We start from the raw sequence: 25,579 nt of genomic DNA on the forward strand, positions 1-25,579 counted from the left end.
TTTAAAAATGATTTTTCATAAGCCTTAGAGCCTCTTTTGCACTACAACCCTTTGATAAATTTATTTAAAAATCCCACCAAAATTTGGGGATGTCATGTGATGTTTTTAAACCACCTTGATGCAAAAATATCTTTTATTCATGGGATGTTTTGAGCTCTACCCCAAGTTTTCAAATCTGGTCCAGTTTGTGGAATTGCACTACAACCTATTTAAATATTTCTTTAAAGCTTCCACCAAAATTATGGGATGTTAGTAGTAGTATATAATTCAACTTTATGCAAAAACCCATTGATGTTCTTTGAAAAAATTGAGTAAATCAACCTCATCTTCATTCTGTCTAGCTTGGTGATTTGTACTGCAACCATATTTTAACTTGCCCTTTTACCCATGATTCTTTTTCCTACTTATAGACCACCCTGCAAAACCCCTATGTCCAGGAGAGTGGACCCATTGGAGTATGTTTGGTCCATGCAATGCTGCCCTTTTCTTTCTGTCCAGAATTAGTTTTCTCACAAACTTGCACTAACAAGTTTTTGTTTTTGACAAAATAACCTTCCCACCCTCTGTATCATCTAAAGAGACACTGATCTGTAGATTTTGGCCACCCCAAGAGTTGCCTAGATGTCTTTGGCATTCTGTCAAGCACCTTGAGTGCATGGCCAGTTTTGGCATGATTTTGAGTATGCATTATAAGCTTGATCCACTGACCCAGGAACCTTGTCCACTAAAATCCTAGATGCTTTAACCTAGACCTGCTAATTGCCAGCGTCACCCAAGCTCTCTAATGCACGCTGGCATTTCGTCGAGCGCCTGGCGTCCATGTTTTGGGCGCGGCCAGAGCGCGCATTTTGCACGTGCGTGCGCATGAGTCGCCGCGTCCCGCTGCCGCCTACCCGCGCCCGTTCTGCCCCTTCCCCACTCCCAGCCGTCGTGCCCCGACCCCTTCCTCGCCGCAGAGCCGCCCTGGCCCCTCCTGGCGCACCACAGCACCACCACCGCAAGCCGCCACCATCGCTCCGCTAGCTCTGCCATGGACGGCGCCGCCCGAGCCACTCCAGCCTGCAAGCTGTCCTCTAGAGCAGCTCGAGCTCATCCGCGAGCCCGTCCGTAAGCGCCCATCGCCGCCACGATGCCCTGCAAGCTACAGCGAGGCGGTTCGCCGAGCTTATCTCCAGCCGCCGCAGAACTGACCTAGTCACGCTATAAGTAGGAACCCCAAACTCATCCAAGCACTCAGGCGATCTCAGGCCACCCCCATAGAGCCCCCACGGCCAGTAATCGTCGGGGGGAAGCCGTCTTCCTCGTATCCGGCCGGTTCGGCCGCCGCCACACTCCAGCTCCGTTCGTCGCGAGCAGGCCCTCTCCCACCCTTCCAGCACCACCATCCTCCTCCCCTGAACCTTGCGGAGCCACCTCGCCTCTCAAACGCGACCAAGAACCAGCGAGGCCCAAACCCGCAAATCCTCTCAAAGCCACCTCCGCCGCGAAGCTCGCGGCCGGCGACCCCCTTCACCCCCACCAACCTAGAGACCACCGGGAGGACCGCACTGGACTGGCGGATCCATCCCCGCCCTCAGAACCCCGCGGGGAGCCGCCGTTCACTGACGGCAATCGCTGGAGTCCCGCCACCGCTCGGCCAGAGAGAAGAAAGAGGTGCGGGCGACTGGTCAAATCTGACCAGTGAGCCCTAGGGACCCACTGTCAGTGACCCCGAGCCGGCCCGCGTGGTTTAAGTGAAAGCATAAATGCCCAGAGTACGTCTTCTCTGCCCCAAAAACGTATTCTTAATCGAACCGTTTTCTTTTTTTATTATTTAAAAACAGAGTTTTGACTGAAATTTGACTGGCTATAACTTTTAAAATATAAGTCCAATTGATTTGATTCCTTTTCCGTTGTTTCTCAAATGTGGTCTAGTTTATTTTCATATTTATTTAAAAAAATTCCAAACAACTTTTTTGTACTGTTTTGAAACTATGTGTTAATTCAAATTTTTCTTAAATAGGATTTTTGAAGAAGAAGGCAAGTTTCAAAAAGAGCACCCCATTTTTATACTTTTGAAGGCAAGCATTTTGAACCCTGACATAATATTGTCTTGTGTTGTTGATACGGTTGCAACCCCACCTTGTCTCGGAGATTTCGTTATTTTATGCAATGATATGATCATACTCATAAGTGCATATTGATGATTCCATGCTGTTGGTATTTGATATGTTTGTGACAGCAATCACCCTCATATGCCTCTCATGCCCACCGGGAGGGATCCGAGAAAGTCTATGTCTTGGGTAGACACGAGCTTGTCCCTAACCCTTCGTCGAGACGGTTATGTTCGGTGGGGCATGGGGAGGTATGATGAGTGGTGCTTCTGTCTGATGGATGTGAAATATAATTCTTGAGCTAACCATGCAGGAAATTCTTTTACCTCCTAAGTCGACCATAGATCGAGTCTTGTACCAGTAACCCCCATACCTGTTTCGTACTACCACTTGTCCCTGCCACAGGTAGGGTACAGTTCAGTAAACTGTCAACCCCTGTCCTAACACACACCATACAGAGAGGCCATGGTGGAAGATACCGGCTGCATCCGGTAGGCATGCCACTTGGTCCGGGGGCATGGGTGTTTTCGGTTGGGACCGAGAGGGGGGCACCCCTTAGAGCGCGCGTGTCGGGACCGGATTTTTGGGATATAATTTCCCAGAAAATGGCCCTTGTGCTCATCAGCCCCAAGATTACTGTTAGCTGATGAGGCACCAACTTGATACAGAAATTCCAAGCAAAGTACATAATATGTAGTACAAGACCATCCTGGCCTATGAGTACAACAAATGGTTTCTAGTGGTTGATGGCGGAAGTGGTATGCGGATCATCAGCGTCTATGGGACTCCATTTCCCACAGGAACAGCTGACTTGGATAACTCCTATCTTCGCGAGGCTGCTATCACCATTGCGTAGGTTCCGGGGCTGTCATCACAACGCTCCTCTCCATGCAAGAAATCTGGCCAAGACAATAGCCAGGGACAAGCCAGTGAGTACTTTGAATGTACTCGCAAACATTGAGAACACAGGTATAATATAACCACTGATAATCATGCTTTGAAATATTCTATGATTACTTCGTCAGTCATGAATGGAGCTCATGATGCATGCCAGCAGGTTAAACATGTCATATGTGAATATTCAACCAGCGAGTAGAAATAGAATGCACCGATCGGGTGTCTGAAGCGATGCCTCGAAAGGATAACAATATAAAGTATGCCTCAGTCGGGCGTCTAAGCGACACCACATAAAGGGCTTATAAGTAAATGAAATGACAAGCATGCCACAGTCGGGCGTCTGAGCAACACCACATAAAGGGCTTATAAGTAAATGAAATGACACGCATGCCACAGTCGGGCGTCTGAGCGACACCACATAAAGGGCTTATAAGTAAATGAAATGACAAGCATGCCATAGTCGGGCGTCTGAGCGACACCACATAAAGGGCTTATAAGTAAATGAAATGACAAGCATGCCACAGTCGGGCGTCTGAGCGACACCACATAAAGGGCTTATAAGTAAATGAAATAACAAGCATGCCACAGTCGGGCGTCTGAGCGACACCACATAAAGGGCTTATAAGTAAATGAAATGACAAGCATGCCATAGTCGGGCGTCTGAGCGACACCACATAAAGGGCTTATATAAGAATAATCGCGGTGAATATCCAGGAGGTAGAACCGTCCCAGGGGTACTCAATAATTCAAATAACATAAATGGTTAGTCCATGATAATAATAATCATAATCATCATACGTCAGAAGTCATGATCCATGTTCTGGTTTAACAATTTCTCCTCCGAAGACCAACACTAAGACCGACACTTAACCCATCCCAAACTGTAGTCCTGAACCATGGACACGGCTATCCGAATAGGTATAATATCTCTACAGAGGGTGTACTCTTTACCCATGAGTAACGGATTTCTTCAGTCCATCGAAACTAATTCCGTCTACGGTCTTTTAGTCAAAAACACGCCTGACTTGCACACACCAGCTTAACTTTACTCGTGTCTGGAATCACCGACGACACCTGTTAAGCAAAACTCTAAGTGGGGAGGCTACAACCTCGCGTAGCATGGGATCAAATTTCAATCGCGCGGTCTAAGGGGTGCCCCCCTCTCGGTCCCAACCGGAAACACCCATGCCCCCGGACCAGGTGGCATGCCTACCGGATGCAGCCGGTATCTTCCACCATGGCCTCTCTGTACGGTGTGTGCTAAGACAGGGGTTGACAACTTACTGAACCGTACCCTACCTACGGCAGGGACAAGTGGCATGAAAACAAGTATGGGGGTTACTGGAACAAGACTCGATCTACGGCCGAATCAGGAGGCTTAAGTATTTCCTGCATGATTAGTATAACAAATATGTTTCAATCCAACAGACAGTATCACTACTCATCATACCTCATCTTGCCATACCGGACACAACCGTCTCGACGGGGAACCAGAGATAAGCATCGTGTCTACCCAAGACAGAGACTTTCTCGGCTTCCTCCCGGTAGGCATAAAAGGCATGTGAGAATGATTACTATCGCAAACATATCAAGCTCCAATAGCATGAGATCATCAGTATGCAAGTATGATCATATCCTCTCAAACAAATAACAGATACTCCATGTCACGGTGGTGCTGTAACTGTATCAAACAGCACACGATAATATTATGCCAGAGTTCAAAAATGCTTGCCTTCAAGTTGAGTAGAGGCAGGGTGCATTCCAAAACTTTTGAAAGTTTTCTCTTTCTTCAAACTCCTATTTTTGAAAATATTCAAATAACACATACTTTAAAAACAGTACAAAAAAGTTGTTTGGAAAAGTTTGAAATAAATATGAAAGTAAACTAGACAATATTTGGGAAACAACAGAAAAAGAATCAAGTCATTTTGATTTATATTTAAAAAGATATAGCCAGTCAAAATTTCAGTCAAACTCTGTTTTTAAAATAAAACAGACAAGAAAACGTTTCGATGAGAATACGCTTTTGAAGCAGGGGAGACGTACTTGGGGTTTTTACGCTTCCACTTAAAACCACGCGGCTGGGGCTGGGTCGCTGACAGTGGGTCCAGGGGGCCCACTGGTCAGGTTTGACCAGTCGCCCCCGCCTCCTTCTTCCTCTGGCCGAACAATGCAGGCGAACGACGGCTCCTCGTGGGCATCTGAGGGCAGGGATGGACCTGCTAGACCGGGGCGGTCCTCCCGGTGGTCGAGGGGGTGACGGGGATGGAGGGAGTCACTGGTGACGAGCTTCGCGGCGGACGGTGGCCTCGAGGGAGTTGGGGCTTCGCGCTACGGTGGTTCCCGAGCGGGTTTGAGGTGTTGGGTGGCTCAGCAATATCGAGGGGGAGGGGATGGTGGCACTGGTTGGACGGGGGAGGCTCTGGTTGCGTCGAGCGGAGCCGGACAGTGGCGGCGGCCGAACCTGCCGGAGATGGGGAAGACGGCCTTCCTCCGTCGATTGCGGGCTAGGGGAGCTCCAGAGGGCTAGCTTGAGTCTTCCTGAGGGCCTAGGAAAGCTCGGGAGTCCTTTTATAGGCGATCGGGGTCAGTTCCGATGGTGGTTGTGGATAAGAACGCCAGCGACCGTCATTCTATAGCTAGGACGACGTGGCGGCGACGTGTGCTAGAGGACGGGCTTGCGGATGAGCTTGAGCTGCTCCAGGGGGCAGCTGGCGAGCGCTAGTGGCTCGGGCGGCGCCGTCCACGGCAGAGGCTGCTGTGGTCGCCCGCTAGCCGCCGTGGCCGACCTGACGGCGGCACTATGGAGCTCCAGGGGCAGCCCTGCGATGCGGTAGGGGTCGGGTGCGTCGACTGGGAGAGGGGAAGGGCTAGAACGGGCGCGGGGGTGGCGGCAACGGGACGCGGCGGCTCGGTGCGCGCGCGTGCAAAACTTGCGCTCTGGGAGCGCCTAGAGCATGCACGCCAAGCATTCGGCGAAATGCCAGGGCATGCTAGGTGGCTTGGGTGGAGCTGGGGATTAGCAGGTCTAGGCTAGGGTTTCAAGGAGATAAGTGGACAAGCTTGTTGTTTCAGAGGATCAAGTTCACAATGCAAACCAAAATTCATGCCAAATATGTTCATGCACTCAAGGTGTTTGCCAAAATGCCAATGGCATCTAGGCAACTCTTGGGGTGGCCCAAATTTCCAGATTGGGGTCTCTTTAGATAATACAGAGGGTGGTGAGCTTAGTTTGTCAAAAGCAAAAACTTGTTAGTGCAAGTTTTGCAAATCTACAGTTTTGGACAGAAAGAAAAAGGCATGTTTGCATGCATTTAAAATCATCCAATGAGTCCACTCTCCTGGACTTAAGGGTTCTGTAGCATGGGCTATAAGTAGGAAAAAGCTCAAGGGCACTAGAACAACATTAAATAGGGGTGCAGTAGAAAACACCCAACTGGGCCAGAATGAAAAGGAGGTTGATTCACTCAAATTTTCCAACGAACATAAAAGGGTTTTTGCATAAAGTTGAATAATATACTCCTATGAACATCCCATAATTTTGGTGGAAGCTAGAAAGAAATATTTAAATGGGTTGTAGTGCAATACTGCCATCTGGACTAGTTTTGAAAACTTGGTGTAGAGCTCAAAATATTCCATGAACAAAAGATGTTTTTGCATTAAAGTGATTTAAAAACATCACATGACATCTCCAAATTTTGGTGAAAATTTTAAAGAAATTTATCAAGTGGTTGTAGTTCAAAAAGAGCTCCAAAACTAATGAAAAATCTTTTTATGGAATAAAGTTCAAAGAGAAACAATTGTGCAAATAAATTCTACTGACAATAGAAATGTTTTTCTTGAAAGGGCAAACAAATCCAATAATATAAGTGGGAAGTTTTTCACTTGAGGTAAAAACTCCATAATAGTAAGGAAAAGAATGGCTCTGAAATCAACAGAAAAGTCCAGAAAATAAAAGTATAAATTTCCTGGCAAAATTTTAATTAATAAAACAAGGTAAAAATTTTATGGGTGTCACAACACTACCCCCCTTAAGAAAAAATCTCGTCCTCGAGATTTGCTAAGGGCTGCTTTAAAAATGATACTCCCATTAGTTGAAACCAAGAGTTTACTCATAGCACAAACTTAGGGTACAATCATAAGCTGCAACACACAAATAAACATAGCTATGACGTTTACAAAGGAAACGATAAAAGGACAGGACCCCAGGAAACGTCTCTGGTACTGGGGCACACTCTTCTTCTATCGGGGAAAGCGGGTTGACCAGCCGATGAACGCGCCTCTCCTGGTCGGGCCTCAGTGGTATGCCGATGGCGGTTTGAGGATTTAGATCAGCGAGGCTCTGGAGATAACCCTTACTCGCTGGGTCAAACGTTCTTGAGCGATGACATACTGGACAAGGTTGGCCAGTACTGGGTCTCTCTCAATTCATCCACCGGGAAAGGATGCTACTTCTCTGGGTGCTGCACGGCTCGGAAAGTAATAATACCCTCGTTCGCTGGCACAGGGTACCGCGAATCAAAGGCGAACAATTGCCTCGTGTGCAGCTGCTTCTATGGCAATTTGCGGAGTCGGCATAGATTTCCCCAGGAAGGAGACTTCCGTTGGGTCTAGATTTGAGTTTACGGGAGGGATGTGCACTACTGCCCAATATTTCAAGGTGGATGAGGTGATTCTTGATTTGAGCAGCTCGTACTGGGGTGGCTGGGTAGAACCCATGGTACTGCAGGTAAAGTCCCACAATATTTTAACAAAGCTACTCGGGGTCGCATCTGGGGTTCTCAGATAAATGCTAGGGCTCGGCATGGCAAAAAAAATGTGTGTGAGGGTGGTGCACAAGGTGAGGGGTACTTGGCAAGGTCACAAGGTGGCCATTTATATAGCCTCCAGGCTGGGTTATTTACCACAGTGAGGGGCACTAGCTTGCTCGTTCTGCTCTCATGGGGTCGGGGTCCAAGCCACAGATACACACATCTCACAAAAGTGACGTGTTACTGTGGGTGCCGTCAGGGTTGGTTTTTTATAGCTACGTCCGGTATTAAAAAGGCAACCACACATCAACATACTTATGCAGAGTTACTATTTAAAATAGGGGCGCACATGCAGACAACATTGTGGCGATACAAGATCACGTAATTATAGGGTGAGGCCGTACTAAGGCTCGGTACTACTCAAGTGGCTTAGTCTACCTCGTTCATATCTAAGCGGGTGTGCCTTGTGGACGTCGAGGCTTCTCCATTGGCTTCACCGTCGGGGTTAGCCGGAGGGGGTTGAGGAACTGCAGGGTCGGGGTAGCGATGATGACCATCGCGGGGATTGTTAGCCACAATCGCGTTGAAGTGTGTTCCCAAAAGGCGACGAAGCACTTCTGGGGTCATCAAAGCACCTTGGTTGATGGCTGGGGCTGACCTCAAGGTCTCGATCAATTGTCCGAACAGCACGACTCGGTTGTCGGCGTCAGGCTCATCTTCTCTTCTTGCCGGAGTTCGATGAACCAGTTCTCCACGAGTTGCGATCAGATCAATGGTGATTTGATCAAACAATCCCTCTAGTGCACTTACATAGTGCACCAGATGCAATAATGCAAGGTCCGTCTCATGGTCTCCGTTGGCAAATTGGGGTGTTCTACCATACCCGTCACGGCTGGGGTAGTAGTAGAAGGAGCGGCAGTTTACTCTGGGCGACAAGTGCCGGAGTTGAACTATAGCCTCTCGAGCAGCTAGTTGGATGGCTTGTGGCTCAAAGGAAGTTGTCCTTCCGGTGAACCTGTAGGGGCATTCTGGTGATAGACCCCTACCATAGACGTGCACAGTGGCCCAGAACTGACGGCTTTCGCCACTCATGGGCCCTTGGTACACAACATATTCTGGGGGTTCCTCTAATGCGAAGGCACGGCGGCTGAGGTTTGCTAGCACCGTCACAAAACCTCCAAGGTTGGTCACTGTGGTCTCATTGTGAACAATGGGTCCTGGCATTATAGATTGGTCTGTGGTAGAGGCTGTGCTGTGCTGGCTGAGGCGAGCGTGCCCTTTTTATAGAAAAAGGGGACGGAGTCTTCCTTTGCACGCTTACGAAAAAGACTAATTAGGAGTCGGTCACTGGCGCGTGATCGACAGGCTAGGTTGATAGGTTGGGCACCGACTGCCAAAAGGTGTCGGGTCATTGTGTGGCTATCTTACACGAGAAGCTTGGCCGGGGTTTGGTTAAGGTCTGGTGGGTTGGTTGACCTAGGTTTAACGACCTGGCTAAGATAGGATTAGCCAATGGTCAGCCTGGCTCTGATACCAAGTTTGTCGGGACCGGATTTTCGGGATATAATTTCCCAGAAAATGGCCCTTGTGCTCATCAGCCCCAGGATTACTGTTAGCTGATGAGGTACCAACTTGATATAGAAATTCCTAGCAAAGTACATAATATGTAGTACAAGACCATCATGGCCTATGAGTACAACAAATGGTTTCTAGTGGTTGATGGCGGAAGCGGTTTGCGGATCATCAGCGTCTATGGGACTCCATTTCCCATAGGAACAGCTGACCTAGATAACTCCTATGTTCGCGAGGCTGCTATCACCATTGCATAGGTTCCGGGGCTGTCATCACAACGCTCCTCTCCACGCAAGAAATCTGGCCAAGACAATAGCCAGGGACAAGCCAGTGAGTAGTTTGAATGTACTCGCAAACATTGAGAACACAGGTATAATATAACCACTAATAATCATGCTTTGAAATATTCTATGATTACTTCGTCAGTCATGAATGGAGCTCATGATGCATGCCAGCAGGTTAAACATGTCATATGTGAATATGCAATCAGCGAGTAGAAATAGAATGCACCGATCGGGTGTCTGAAGTGACACCTCGAAAGGATAACAATATAAAGTATGCCTCAGTCGAGCATCTAAGCGACACCACATAAAGGGCTTATAAGTAATTGAAATGACAAGCATGCCACAGTGGGCCGTCTGAGCGACACCACATAAAGGGCTTATTAAGAATAATCACGGTGAATATCCAGGAGGTAGAACCGTCCCAGGGGTACTCAATAATTCAAATAACATAAATGGTTAGTCCATGATAATAATAATCATAATCATCATACGTCACAAGTCATGATCCATGTTCTGGTTTAAAAGTTTCTCCTCCGAAGACCGACACTAAGACCGACACTTGACCCATCCCAAACTGTAGTCCTTAACAATGGACACGGCTACCCGAATAGGTATAATATCTTTGCAGAGGGTGTACTCTTTACCCATGAGTAACGGATTTCTTTAGTCCATCGGAACTAATTCCGTCTACGGTCTTTTAGTCGAAAACACGCCTGACTTGCACACACCAGCTTAACTTTACTCGTGTCTGGAATCACCCACGACAGCTGTTCAGCAAAACGCTAAGTGGGGAGGCTACAACCACGCGTAGCATGGCATCAAATTTCTATCGCGTGCTCTAAGGGGTGCCCCCCTCTCGGTCCCAACCGGAAATACCCATGCCCCCGGACCAGCTGGCATGCCTACCGGATGCAGCTGGTATCTTCCACCATGGCCTCTCTGTACGGTGTGTGCTAAGACAGGGGTTGACAACTTACTGAACCGTACCCTACCTACGGCAGGGAGAGGTGGCAGAACAAAAACAAGTATGGGGGTTACTGGAACAAGACTCGATCTACGGCCGACTCAGGAGGCTTAAGTATTTCCTGCATGATTAGTATAACAAATATGTTTAATCCAACAGACAATATCACTACTCATCATACCTCATCTTGCCATACTGGACACAACCGTCTCGATGGGGAACCAGAGATAAGCATCGTGTCTACCCAAGACAGAGACTTTCTCGGCCTCCTCCTGGTAGGCATGAAAGGCATGTGAGAATGATTACTATCACAAGCATATCAAGCTCCAATAGCATGAGATCATCAGTATGCAAGTATGATCATATCCTCACAAACAAATAACGGATACTCCATGTCACGGTGGTGTTGTAACTATATCAAACAACAAAAGATAATATTCTGCCAGAGTTCAAAAATGCTTACCTTCAAGTTGTGGAGAGGCAGGGTGCATTCCAAAACTTTTGAAAGTTTTCTCCTTCTTCAAACTCCTATTTTTGAAAATATTCAAATAACACATACTTTAAAAATAGTACAAAAAAGTTGTTTGGAATTTTTTAAATAAATATGAAAATAAACTAGACAATATTTGGGAAACAACAGAAAAAGAATCAAGTCACTTGGATTTATATTTAAAAAGATATAGCCAGTCAAAGTTTCAGTCAAACTCTATTTTTAAAATAAAACAGAAAAGAAAATGTTTCCATGAGAATACGCTTTCGAAGTAGGGGAGACGTACTTGGGGGTTTTACTCTTCCACTTAAAACCATGCGGGCGGGGCTTGGTCGCTGACAGTGGGTCTAGGGGGCCCACTGGTTAGGTTTGACCAGTCGCCCCAGCCTCCTTCTTCCTCTAACCGAACAGAGGCGATGCTCCGGCGATCAACACCGGGAACCCCGGCTCCTCGAGGGCATCCGAGGGTAGGGACGGAACCGCAAGACCGGGGCGGTCCTCCTGGTGGTCGAGGGGGTGACGGGGATGGACGGAGTCACCAGTGACGAGCTTCGCGGCGGACGGCGGCCTCGGGGGAGTTGGGGCTTCACGCTACAGTGGTTCCCGAGCGGTTTTGAGGTGTTGGGTGGCTCTGCGAGATCGAGGAGGAGGGGATGGTGGCACTGGTTGGACGGGGGAGGCTCTGGTTGCATCGAGCGGAGCCGAAGAGTGGCGGCGGCCGAACCTGCTGGAGATGGGGAAGACGGCCTTCCTCCGTCGATTGCGGGCTAGGGGAGCTCCAGAGGGCTGTCTTGAGGTTGCCTAAGGGCCTAGGCAAGCTCGGGGGTCCTTTTATAGGCGATCGGGGTCGGTTCCAACGGTGGCCATGGATAAGAATGCTGGAGACCGTCATTCTGTAGCTAGGGCGACGTGGCGGCAACGTGTGCTAGAGGACAGGCTTGCGGGTGAGCTTGAGCTGCTCCAGGGGGCAGCTGGCGAGCGCTAGTGGATCAGGCGGCGCCGTCCACGGCAGAGGCTGCTGTTGCCGCCCGCTAGCCGCCGTGGTCGACCTGACGGCGGCACTGTGGAGCTCCAGGGGCAGCCCTGCGATGCGGGAGGGGTCGGGTGCGTCGACTGGGAGAGAGGAAGGGCTAGAACGGGCACGGGGGTGGCGGCAATGGGACGCGGCGGCTCGGTGCACGCGCGTGCAAAACGTGCGCTCTGGGCGCGCCCAGAGCTTGCACGCCAAGCGTTCGGCGAAATGCCAGGGCATGTTAGGTGGCTTGGGTGTAGCTGGGGATTAGCAGGTCTAGGCTAGGGTTTGCAAGGAGATCAGTGGACAAGCTTGTTGGGTCAGAGGATCAAGTTCACAATTACCAAAATTCATGCCAAATATATTCATGCACTCAAGGTGTTTGCCAGAATGCCAATGGCATCTAGGCAACTCTTGGGGTGGCCCAAATTTCCAGATTGGGGTCTCTTTAGATGATACAGAGGGTGGTGAGGTTAGTTTGTCAAAAGCAAAAACTTGTTAGTGCAAGTTTTGCAAATCTACAGTTTTGGACAGAAAGAATAAGGCATGTTTGCATCCATTTAAAATCCTCCAATGAGTCCACTCTCCTGGACTTAAGGGTTTTGTAGTATGGGCTATAAGTAGGAAAAAGCTCAAGGGCACTAGAGCAACATTAAATAGGGATGCTGTAGAAAACACCCAACTGGGCCAGAATGAAAATGAGGTTGATTCACTAAAAAATTTCAAAGAACATAAATGGGTTTTTGCATAAAGTTGAATAATATACTCCAATGAACATCCCATAATTTTGGTGGAAGCTATAAAGAAATATTTAAATGGGTTGTAGTGCAATACTGCCATCTGGACCAGTTTTGAAAACTTGGTGTAGAGCTCAAAATATCCCATGAATAAAATATATTTTTGCATAAAAGTGATTTAAAAACATCACATGACATCTCCAAATTTTGGTGAAAATTTTAAATAAATTTATCAAGTGGTTGTAGTTCAAAAAGAGCTCCAAAACTAATGAAAAATCTTTTTAGGAATAAAGCTTAGAGAGAAACAATTGTGCAAATAAATTCTACTGACAATAGAAATGTTTTTTTCTTGAAAGGGTAAACAAGTCCAATAATATAAGTGGGAAGTTTTCCACTTGAGGTAAAAACTCCATAATAATAAGGAAAAGAATGGCTCTGAAATCAACAGAAAAGTCCAGAAAATAAAAGTTTAAATTTCCTGGCAAAATTTTAATTAATAAAACAAGGTATTATTTTTGGGGTGTCACACGAGTTCTGCTCACAGACCGCCTTCTTGAGTGTGTTGGGGCTTATAATATTTGGCACCTCGGCTATCTGAGGCTCGGTGAAGTCGGCAGCTGGAGGCGTCTCCTGAGAACTGAACGCCAGATGACGCCTGTTGCGACTGGGTTTCTCCGCCTTACCATCTAGACCGCGGTCGTCTTGGTTGGGTTCTTGAGAAAGAGGCCCGCAGAATTCGTCATCGTACCCATGTTCGGCAAAGTACTTATCGACGTTGTTGTCGTTGTCCAGATCCTATGCCATATGCATGTTCGGATCCTGTGCCATAGGGATGTCTGGCATGTCCGGTAGCGTTGCGGCGGTCTTGACATGGCTTGGCGCCGAGACACCAATGGTCTTGCCATGGCTTGGCGCCAGCACGACTGGCGGTGTTGTCTTTGGGGTGGTGTCCCCCGCCCCCAAACGAATCTGGCTCTTCGTCGGCCCCGGCGGGTTGAATCGGAGGTAACAACTCGTCGCAGCCTGGTAGCACCCGAACCAGTTGAACCCTATACACGGTGGGTGGCATCGGTTTACCGTGGAACACGGGGTTGCCCGGTTGAATGACTTTGCCCTTGGCGACATCGACCAACTCGTCGTTCATGAAGTGCAGGAGAGTGCACGAAATGTCGGCGGTGCCCTACGAAAACATGTAGGGCGTCAGGGATGCCCAGTCAGAGGCAAGGAGATGAAGTCCTTGGCCGAGAGGCTTAATTAGTTACCATGATGATGGCGTCGAGCTCGGCTAATGTCGATGCACCGCCAACGGCGGGCGTGCAACTGACGGAGGGACCGCTTGCTGGCGAGGTGTCGGCCGGCGTACACCCGGGTGCATTAAGCTCCAATGCCAGCCGTGCCGGTGTCGTAGACACCAATACCACCGCCGCCGGAGATACCAATGGCGCCGCCTGCGCGTTGTGCGAGTTGCTGGCCGTGCAGCTGGGAATCGGGGGCGGCCCCTGTTGGCCACCCGCAATCCACATCGTTATCCCATGAATCAAGGTAGGCATAATGCCGGTGAGCGTCGATCCCAGTTGTTGTTGCACTTCTCTTGGACAATCTCCGGAATCCGCGCCACTTGTGCCTTGAGTGCTTCAACCTCGCGCGACTGGCTTTCCGAGCTGGTCTTTTTCTCCTTTCGCCCACCAGCGGTATAGTATGACGACCATTTTGTGGACAAGCCTTTGTCGGCCACACGACCAGCTGACGATGGCTTAGTGAGCTTCTCCTTATTTTTCATTACATTCAACGCCCTATTTAGAGTGTTGTCCCAAGTAGGGGTGCTCTGAGACGACCCCGCGCTACTGCTTTCAGTCTCCTTCGCCAGAACAAGCTCAAGCGCCCTGGTCTTCGGATCCGTGGTAAGCTCCTTTGTTATCGGGTCCTCCTTGTACCGGGCCCTGACATAGTTCCTGCTCTGCTTGTCACTGCTGTATTTCTCGAAGCGGGGTGATAGGCCTTGCTCGGCACGCTCCGCGTCCTCCTTGTCCCATATTGGCTCCGCCAATTTGTAACCGTCGGGACCGAGTTTGTGTTCCCCTAAGTTCAACTCCCGCATTTCTTTCCCTCACTGACTTGATTCGGAGGTTGCACTGCTGTCACACTTGATCTTGAACTCCTTGTAGTCCTCTTCGCTGATCAAAGGATTTTTCGCCTTGATCTTCTCATAACTATCAACTTTCTCAATCATTCTCTTCACCGCACTTCTCCAAGTAGACAGGGCCGTGCTCATCTTCGTGAGGGCTGCACTGTTCACTTTATTCCCTAAGAGGCGTGTGTTTTCAAATTCAGCGGGGAACTTGTATCGTTCGTGCAGCTTCGTGAAGAGGAGGTTGTGCAAATTCCCTCGGTCCTTATGCCTAAGGTTCTCGGTGTTGATCGACTCGGTGCTCTGGAGAATGCACCCGAGCTGAACCGAGTACCCCTTGACTATATGTTTGGGCTCCGTTGGATTCCCGTCGGAGTCCACTTGAGTAAATTCCTCCTTGACGGTGCGGAGCGCATTCGGGCGCCAGTCCTTCCGTTGCTTCTTCGGTTGGCTGCCATCTGTGCGTGCGTCGCCATCATCAGTGGTGGCATCCTCGGCGGCACCATCAGTGTTGTCATCCCCGACGCCACTAGGGGTTGTGTAGTCAGGATCGGTGTCTTCCGCGGTGTCTTCATAGCGGTGAGGTTGTTCCTCCATTTCCTGGGACAGCTCCCAGAAGTGCTTGCCGCCCGAACCGCCGGCCTCATCGTTGTGGGCCATGTTTCGCTCTAAATAGGAAAAAAAATTTGGTCAAAAAGTTGGTTATTGTCAAGGGACAAGATCATGGTCTCATCATTTAGGGTTTGTCGACACCAAGGCATCCTAAAAGCTAAGCTTTTTATCATTTAGGGTTTGTCGACGCCGAGGCACCCTAAAAGCCTAAGCATACATCATTTAGGTTCTCATCGACACCGAGGTACCCTATAGAAGCCAAGGTTTCATCATTTAGGGTTTGTCGACGCCGAGGCACCCTAAATGCTAAGTTAAGCTTTCATCATTTAGGGTTTATCGATGCCGAGGCATCCTAGATTGGGCCTAATCACTTGGCACTAGTCACTTGTCTCTATTGCCACCTATGCAGCAAGAATGGCGGGGCAGTTGATCCTACTTAACTAAGTACTAAGATACCCCAGCCCATGCATTAGTCGCAAGTACCCCATGTGTCCTATTTTTAGCAAAGTCATGCTAAAATTCACGGAAAATTTCAGCATGACCTTTGCTAAAAATAGGACATATGGAGTACCCGAATTTGCTGGAACGGAAGTTAATCGACATTCCGGCAAACTCAAGGGCCTCTCGGGGTACCTGCAATATCATTATCCCCGCGTAATGAAGTCGCCAATGGGTCATTTCAGAAGATCACAAGTAGCATCATCACAAGTATACATACTACTGTCCAGGCAAATTAGCTGAATAGTATTGTGTCAAGTTCAGTTTGAAAATTCAGTTACTACTTGAGTGATTTGACACCAAAAATTACTCCCAAAAATTACAATGACTGTATATATTCACTATACAGGCTGTCAAGTTCTATTTTAGCTCAAGTTTCATTACAACACAAACACTGTAATTCATCTGCTCATAGAAAAATTAATAATCAAAATCAATTTACAATAGGGGTCCCAGGTTTGACCCCATGATACGTGCTATCCTGGGATTATTCCTCTTCTGAACAAACCATCATGCATCATTTTCTAACCAAGACATAGCTCAGGAAAACCACTTGCTTTGACCAGAACTAGCTGATTACCCCAAATCTCATGGTAATACTAGCAAGGCAGAGCATTTCTCTTACATGACCATAGCAAGAATGACACACTCAACTTCATTGCTTCAACCACATGGACAACAGAGCAAATGTTGGAAGTTGACAATATACTTTAGATTCACACATGCTCCCCTAATTATTTTGTCTGTATCTCTAGATTATCTACTTTAGGCACAATCATACCCAATTCTGACTAATTCATCACTGTAGGCCAGCATGAAACACACTCCTCCAAAAAAGCCTAAAATTCCACTATTATTGCCTGTAAAAAGGCCTAATATCCACTAGTATTGCCTATTGATCATATTTGTCATGTTTTATTGATCATTTTGTCATGGCACTTTCAGAGATGTCTAAAAACATGGAAAAAATAGACATGATACTTCAGTTAAACTTGCCATACATAATCTATAAAGAATTTAGACATATAAATATGAAGGATGGCGAGATTGCCATGATTTAGAAACTTTCAGAATTTGCCATGTTTTAGAGAAGAGCCAATGTACGTTTGCCATGTGCCCATGGCCCAAAATTTACCATGCCGGTGTTTGTTGTTGTGGCAGAAACACATCATAGTTTCGTAAACTAATAATGAATTTGTTTATTCCTTGAAAGAATGGCAAATTTGCCAAGGTAAAAAATCAAGACAACATGAATTAGACCTACAAAATGCTTTGTGATCAGTCCATTTATATACACAAAATTGCCACTTAGCTAACAAAAAGCCTAATCTGATGCTTCCACACATAATGGCATATAAAAAGGTTTTGTATGAGGCCTTTATTCTTCACTGACTATACTATATAGCAGTATTTGTAAATACATAGCATGCAAGTTTAGCAATGTTTCTATTTGACATGATTCGCATCCAGAACTAGTTCACACCATTAAACTGAAAAGTGGGAGGAAGGGGGAAGGAGGAGAGGTACCTGGTCGCCGGAGGGGTCGGGGCGGGGTCGGCGAAGGGGTCGGGGTCGGGGTCCGAGCTTGTCCGGGTTCTCGCTCGCCGCGGTCGAAGGAGAGCAGGGGCCGGTGGCGGAGGACAGCAGGGGCTGGCGGGTTGGGTGCGTTGGGGCCGCGCTCGTCGGCTGCTGCAGGGGCCGGAGGAGGCCCTCGCTTGTCGGAGGGAGGAGGAGAGGAGAGGAGCGAACAGCGCACGCTCGGCCGATCCTGTTCAGGGGGCCCGTGGGCGGCGGGGGTGGAGTCCTGCGGGGGTCGGGGCGGCGGCATCGGGGCAGCGCAAGATCACATCGGCGGTGGCATCGCCGACGGCATGCAGGCGCGGCGGACGGAGGGGGCGGCGGACGGAGGGGACAGAGGGGGCGGCGGCGTACAGTTGGGGTCAAGTGGGGGATGTGGCGAGGGAGGGAGGGAGGCCACAGTGCCAGGGGAATAGGTGGAGTGGGGGAAGGGTTCTAATGGCGCACCTCTCCCCAGTGCGCCATAAGTACAGTGATTCTAATGGCGCACCTGCGCTTGGTGCGCCATTAGAATTTTGTTTTAATTACTAGCCACTGGTCAGGTTATATTCCACCTAACCCTATCTCCATCAGAACACGCCCACTAGCTCGATTGGTCAGCACGTAGCACACACACTAGGAGGTCCTGGGTTCGATTCCCAGGCTGCCCAATTTTTTTTATGCATTTAAAATGTTGTTTGATATTTATTTGTGTCTAAATATGTTCAAACTTTTTTAAATCATAACAGTAATATTTTTTTATAAAAACAGTAAAATTTTTTTACAAAATATCATCAAATTTGTTATTTGAAAATATTTATGAATATGAAAAAATATCATCAAATTTATTATTTGAAAATATCATCAAATTTATTATTTGAAAATATAATCAAATTTGTTTTTTTTCGGTAGCAGCGGCGGGGGTCGTCGGCGGCGGTGGAGTGGGGGAGGGTGCGGGCCGGGGGTCGGCGGTGGCGGCCGGTGGAGCGGGGTAGGGTGCGGTGGGTCGTTGGCGGCGGTGGAGTGGGGGAGGGTGCGGGGGGTCGGCGTCGACCGGTGGAGCGGGGGAGATGGTGCATGCGGGGGGTGCTCGGCGGCGAGGGTGACCGGATATGGTGAGGTGGGATGGCGATCAAGATGGAGGGGGATCAAGATCGACTGTGGTCATCGGCGGCGGTGGAGGGGGGGAGGGTGCGGGCCGGGGGTCGGCGGCGGCGGCCAGTGGAGCGGGGGAGGGTCCGGTGGGTCGTTGGCGGCGGTGGAGTGGGGGAGGGTGCGGGGGGTTGGCGGCGGCGGCCGGTGGAGCGGGGGAGATGGTGCCGGGGGTGCTCGGCGGCGAGGGGGACCGGATATGGCGAGGTGGGATAGCAATCGACATAGAGGAGGATCGAGATCGAGTGTCCATGAAATTTAAAAACATTCATGAGTTCAAAAAGTGCCCATGAAATACAATCGAGAAATGAAGGCTACGATTTAAATACAATCGATCTTAGCTAGCTATCTGTTCACATTCTTCTTGCCCTTCTTTTTTGCAAATGGAGTTCTTTTGTGGAACGGACGTCCTTTAGGTAGGGTGGTCCTGCTTCTTCTTGTGGTGTATGCTGCTACTTCATCGTCGTCGTCATGTTCGATCTTCGGGTCACTGTACTTGTCGAAGTCTTGCTCATTGTCTACTCCATCCATTCCGATGATCTTCCTTTTGCCTCTCCTCACGACAACGCCGTGGCCGTGCGCCATTAGTAGTTTTGCAAAAAAGTTAAAAAAATATATACTAATGGCGCACCGTGGCATAGTGCGCCATTACTAGTTTAAACTAGTAATGGCGCACTATGCCAAGGTGCGCCATTAGTAGTTTTGCAAAAAAAGGAATAAAAAACATATTAGTGGCGCACTCTGTGGCTGGTGCGCCAATACTAGTTAGAACTACTAATGGCGCACTTCTCCTGGATGCGCCATTAGTATGTTTGGAAAAATGAAAAAAAATTGTTACTAGTGGCGCACCTTATTCCTGGTGCACCATTAGTGTCTTCCACACTAATGGCGCATCACCTGATGGTGCGTCATTAGTATATAGTAGTGGCGCACCTCTTCTCTGGTGCGCCATTAGTGTCAATTTCATCTATAGCCCTTTTCCTAGTAGTGCAAGTTGCCAACGGAGATCACGAGACGGATCCTGCATTATTGCATCTGGTGCGCGATGTAAGGGCACTAGAGGAACTGTTCGATCAAATCACCCTTGATCTGATCGCACCTCGAGGGGAACTGGTTCGCCGAACCCCGACAAGAAGAGAAGAAGAGCCCGAAGCCGACAATCCAATCGTGCTGTTCGGACAACCGATCGAGTCCTTGAGGTCTGCCCCAGCCATCAACCAAGGTGCTTTGGTGTCCCCAGAAGTGCTTTGTCTCCTTTTGGGAACGCGCTCCAACGGGATTGTGGCCAACAACCCCCGCGATGGTCATCATCGCTACCCCGACCCTGCAGCCCCTAAACCCCCTCCAGCTAACCCCGACGGTGAAACTCGTGGAGAAGCCTCGGCGTCCATAAGGCATGCCCGCTTAGATATAAACGAGGTAGACTAAGTCACTCGAGTAGTACTGAGTCTTAGTATGCCCACGCCCAGTAATTGTGTGATCCTGTATCGCCATAATTAAATGTTGTTTGCTTGTGTGCCCTTACTTTAAATAGTAGCCAGGCATAAGTATGTGGGTGTACGATTGCATTTTTAATTCCGGGCGTAGCTACCAAAAACCACCCTGACAACACCCACAGTAAATGCGTCGCTTTTGTGAGATATATGTATCTGTGGCATTGACCCCGATCCCATAGAGCAGAACCGACAAACTAGTTACCCCTCACCGCGGTAAGTAACCCAGCCCAGTTGCTATATAAGAGGCCACCTCGTGACCTTGCCAAGTATCCCTCACCTTGGGCACAACCCTCACAACAATTCCATTCCCATGCCGAGCCCTAGTATTTATCTGAGAACCCCAGATGCAACTCCAGGTAGTTTTGTTAAAATATTGTGGGACTTTACCTACAGTACCATGAGCACTACCCATCCACCCTAGTACGAGTTGCTCAAATCGAGGATCACACCATCCACCTCGAAATATTGGGCAGTAGTGCACATCCCTCCTGCAAACCCAAACCAAAACCCAATGGAAGTCTCCTTCGTGGGGAAATCTATGTCGACTCCGCAGATGGCCATAGAAGCTGCTGCGTGCGAAGCACTTGCTTGCCTTTGATTCGCGGTACCCTATGCCAGCGATCGAGGGTATTATTATTTCCCGAGTCGTGCAGTACCCGGAGAAGTAACCTCCTTTCCCGGTGGACGAATTGAGAGAGACCCATTACTGGCCAACCTTGCCCAGTATGTCATCGCGCAAGAGCGCCTGACCCAACGGGTAATGGGTTATCTCCAGAGCCTCGCTGATTTAAATCCTCAGATCGCCATCGGCAGACCGCTGAGGCCCGACCAGGAGAGACGCGTTCATCGACTAGTCAATACGCTTACCCCGATAGAAGAAGAATGTGCCCCAGTACCAGAGATGTTTTCTCGGGACCCTATCCATTTGCCGTTTTCATTGTAAACGTCATAGCTATTTTTATTTATGTATTGCAGCTTATGCGTTGTACCCTAATTTTGTACTATGAGTAAACGGTTTGGTTTCAGCTAATAGGAGCAAAATTTTCAAAACAACCATTAGCAAATCTTGAGGACGAGATTTTTCTTAAGGGGGTAGTGTTGTAACACCCCAGAAATTTAAAACATGATTTGTTTATTAAAATTTTGCCAGGAAATTAAATCTTTCATTTTCTGGATCTTTCCTTGATTTCAGAACCATTCCTTTCTTTGATATTATGGAGTTTTTACCCCAAGTGAAAACTTTAGAAATATATTATTGGACTTGTTTACCCTCTCAAGAAAAACATTTCCTATATCAGTGGATTTATTTGCATAATGATTTTCCGTGAGCTTTATTCATGGGATATTTTGAGCTCTACCCCAAGTTTTCAAATCTGGTCCAGTTTGTGGAATTGCACTACAACCTATTTAAATATTTCTTTAAAGCTTCCACCAAAATTATGGGATGTTAGTAGTACTATATAATTCAACTTTATGCAAAAACCCATTGATGTTCTTTGAAAAATTTGAGTAAATCAACCTCATCTTCATTATAGTCCAGTTTGGTGATCTGTACTGCAACCATATTTTAACTTGCCCTTTGACCCATGATTCTTTCTCCTACTTATAGACCACCCTGCAAAACCCCTAAGTCCAGGAGAGTGGACCCATTGGAGTATGTTTGGTCGATGCAATGCTGCCCTTTTCTTTCTGTCCAGAATTAGTTTTCTCACAAACTTGCACTAACAAGTTTTTGTTTTGGACAAACTAACCTTGCCACCCTCTGTATCATCTAAAGAGACACTGATTTGGAGATTTTGGCCACCCCAAGCGTTGCCTAGATTGCTTTGGCATTCTGTCAAGCACCTTGAATGCATGGCCAGTTTTCGCATGATTTTGAGTTTGTATTATAAGCTTGATCCACTGACCAAATCACCTTGTCCACTAAACTCCTAGATGCCTCTAACCTAGACCTGCTAATTGCCAGCCTCACCCAAGCTCTCTAACGCATGTTGGCATTTCGTCAAGCGCCTGGCATGCACGCTCTGGGCGCGGCCAGAGCGCGCATTTTGCACGTGTGTGCGCACGAGTCGCCGCATCCCGCTGCCGCCTACCCGCGCCCGTTCTGGCCCTTCCCCACTCCCAGCCGTCGCGCCCCGACCCCTCCCTCACCGCAGAGCCGCCCTGGCCCCTCCTGGCGCACCACAGCACCACCACCGCAAGCTGCCACCACCGATCCGCCAGCTCTGCCATGGACGGCGCCTCCCAAGCCACTCCAGCCCGCCAGCTGTCCTCTGGAACAGCTCGAGCTCATCCACGAGCCTGTCCGCTAGCGCTCGTCGCCGCCATGATGCCCTGAAAGCTACAGCGAGGCGGTTCGCCGAGCTTATCTCCGGCCCCTGCAGAACCGACCAAGTCACGCTATAAGTGGGAGCCCCTGAACTAATCCAAGCACTCAAGCGACCTCAGGCCACCCCCATAGAGCCCCCACAGCCAGTAATCGTCGGAGGGAAGCCGTCTTCCTCGTCACCGGCCGGTTCGGCCGCCGCGACACTCCAGCTCCGTTCGTCGCGAGCAGGCCCTCTCCCACCCTTCCAGCACCACCATCCTCCTCCCCTGAACCTTGCGGAGCCACCCCGCCTCTCAAACGCGACCAAGAACCACCGTGGCCCAAACCCCCAAATCCTCCCAAAGCCACCTCCGCCGGCGACCCCCTTCACCCCCACGAACCTAGCGAGCACGGCGGGGACCGCCCTGTACTGGCGGATTCATCCCCGCCCTCAGAACCCCGCGGGGAGCCGCCGTTCGCCAACGGCAATCACCGGAGTCCCGCCACTGCTCGTCCAGAGAGAAGAAAGAGGCGCGGTCGACTGGTCAAACCTGACCAGTGGGCCCAAGGGACCCACTCTCAGTGACCCCGAGCCGGCCTGCATGGTTTAAGTGAAAGTGTAAAAATCCAGAGTACGTCTTCTCTGCCCCGAAAATGTATTCTTAATCGAACCGTTTTTTTTTGTTTTATTTAAAAACAGAGTTTTGACTGAACTTTGACTAGCTATAACTTTTAAAATATAAGTCCAATTGATTCGATTCCTTTTCTGTTGTTTCTCAAATTTGGTCTAGTTTATTTTCATATTTATTTGAAAATTTTCCAAACAACTTTTTTGTACTATTTTGAAACTATGTGTTAATTCAAAATTTTCTTAAATAGGATTTTTGAAGAAGAAGGCAAGTTTAAAAAAGTGCACCCATTTGCATACTTTTGAAGGCAAGCATTTTGAACCCTGGCATAATATTGTCTTGTGTTGTTGATACGGTTGCAACCCCACCTTGTCTCGGAGATTTCGTTATTTTATGCGATGATACGATCATACTCATAAGTGCATATTGATGATTCCATGCTGTTGGTATTTGATATGTTTGTGATAGCAATCACCCTCATATGCCTCTCAAGCCCACCGGGAGGGATTCGGGAAAGTCTCTGTCTTGGGTAGACACGAGCTTGTCCCTAACCCTTCATCGAGACGGTTATGTCCGGTGGGGCATGGGGAGGTATGATGAGTGGTGGTTCTGTCTGATGGATGTGAAATATAATTCTTGAGCTAACCATGCAGGAAATGCTGTAACCTCCTAAGTCGACCATAGATCGAGTCTTGTACCAGTAACCCCCATACTTCTTTCGTACTACCATTTGTCCCTGCCACAGGTAGGGTACAGTTCAGTAAATTGGCAACCCCTGTCCTAGCACACACCGTACAGAGGGGCCATGGTGGAAGATACCGGCTGCATCTGGTAGGCATGCCACTTGGTCCGGGGGCATGGGTGTTTCCGGTTGGGACCAAGAGGGGGCACCCCTTAGAGCATGCGATATAAGTTTGATCCCATGCTAAACGAGGTTGTAGCCTCCCCACTTAGAGTTTCGCTTGACGGGTATCGTGGGCGATTCCAGACACCGGTAAGTTAGGCTGGTGTGTGCGGTCAGGTGTGTTTTCGAATGAAAGACCATAGACGGAATTAGTCCCGATGGACTAAAGGAATCCATTGCTAGTGGGTAAAGAGTACACCGTCTCCAGAGATTATATCTATTCGAACAACCATGTCCATGGTTAAGGACTACGGTCTGGTATGGGTCAAGTGTCGGTCTTAGTGTCGGTCTTCGGAGGAAAAACTGCTAAACCAGAACATGGATCGTGACTTGTGATGCATGATGATTATGATTACTATTACTATGGACTAACCATTTACATTATTTGAATTATTGAGTATCCCTGGGACGGTTCTACCTCCTAGATACTCATGGTGATCATACCTTATAAGCCCTTTACGTGGTGTCACTCCGACGCCCGACTGTGGCATGCTTGTTATTTATTTACCTTATGAGCCCTTCATGTGGTGTCGCACAGATGCCCGACTGTAGCATGCTTGTTATTTATTTACCTCATAAGCCCTTTATGTGGTGTCGCTCAGACGCCCGACTGTGGCATGCTTGTTATTTATTTACCTTATAAGCCCTTTATGTGGTGTCGCACAGACGCCCGACTGTGGCATGCTTGTTATTTAAACTAGTTGCTTGTTATTTAAACTACTTATAAGCCCTTTCTGTGGTGTCGCTCAGACGCCCGACTGAGGCATGCCTTATATTATTGTCCTTTCGGGGCGTCGCTTCAGACATCCAATCGGTGCATTCTATTCCTACCTGCTGATTGCATATTCACGTTTTATATGAACAATCTGTTTGTATGCATCATGGATTTTTATTTCGTGACTGACGTTGTGATCATAGAATATTTTGGAGCATGATCAACTTTTGTTATATTATACCCGTGTTCATAATGTTTGCGAGTACGTTCAAAGTACTCACTGACTTGTCCCTGGCTATTGTCTTGGCCAGATTTCTTGTGTGGAGAGGAGCGTTGCGATGACAGCCCCGGAACTTACGCAATGGTGATAGCAGCCTCATGAAGATAGGATTTATCCTGGTCAGTTGTTCCTGTGGGAAACGGAGTCCCATAGACACTGAAGAACCTCAAACCTCTTCCACCATCAACCACTAGAAACCATTTGTTGTACTCATAGGCCAGAATGGTCTTGTACTACATATTTTGTATTTTGCTTGGAATTTCTGTATCAAGTTGGTGCCTCATCAGCTAACAGTAATCCTGGGGCTAGTGAGCATAGGGACCATTTTGGGAAATTGATACCCCGAAAATCCGGTCCTGACACGTGGACTGTACGTGGAGAGGCTGACAGTTGGGTTCACTGCCGCAGCAAGGAAGTGCCTCCTTATTACGCGCAAAATAATTATTCCTCCACCTAGCAGCGGGGACCCACCAAACAGGCCATCGTATTTCACAAAAAAA

This window comes from Triticum aestivum, chromosome 5B (assembly GCF_018294505.1).
Source record: "Triticum aestivum cultivar Chinese Spring chromosome 5B, IWGSC CS RefSeq v2.1, whole genome shotgun sequence".
Lineage (NCBI taxonomy): Eukaryota > Viridiplantae > Streptophyta > Magnoliopsida > Poales > Poaceae > Triticum > Triticum aestivum.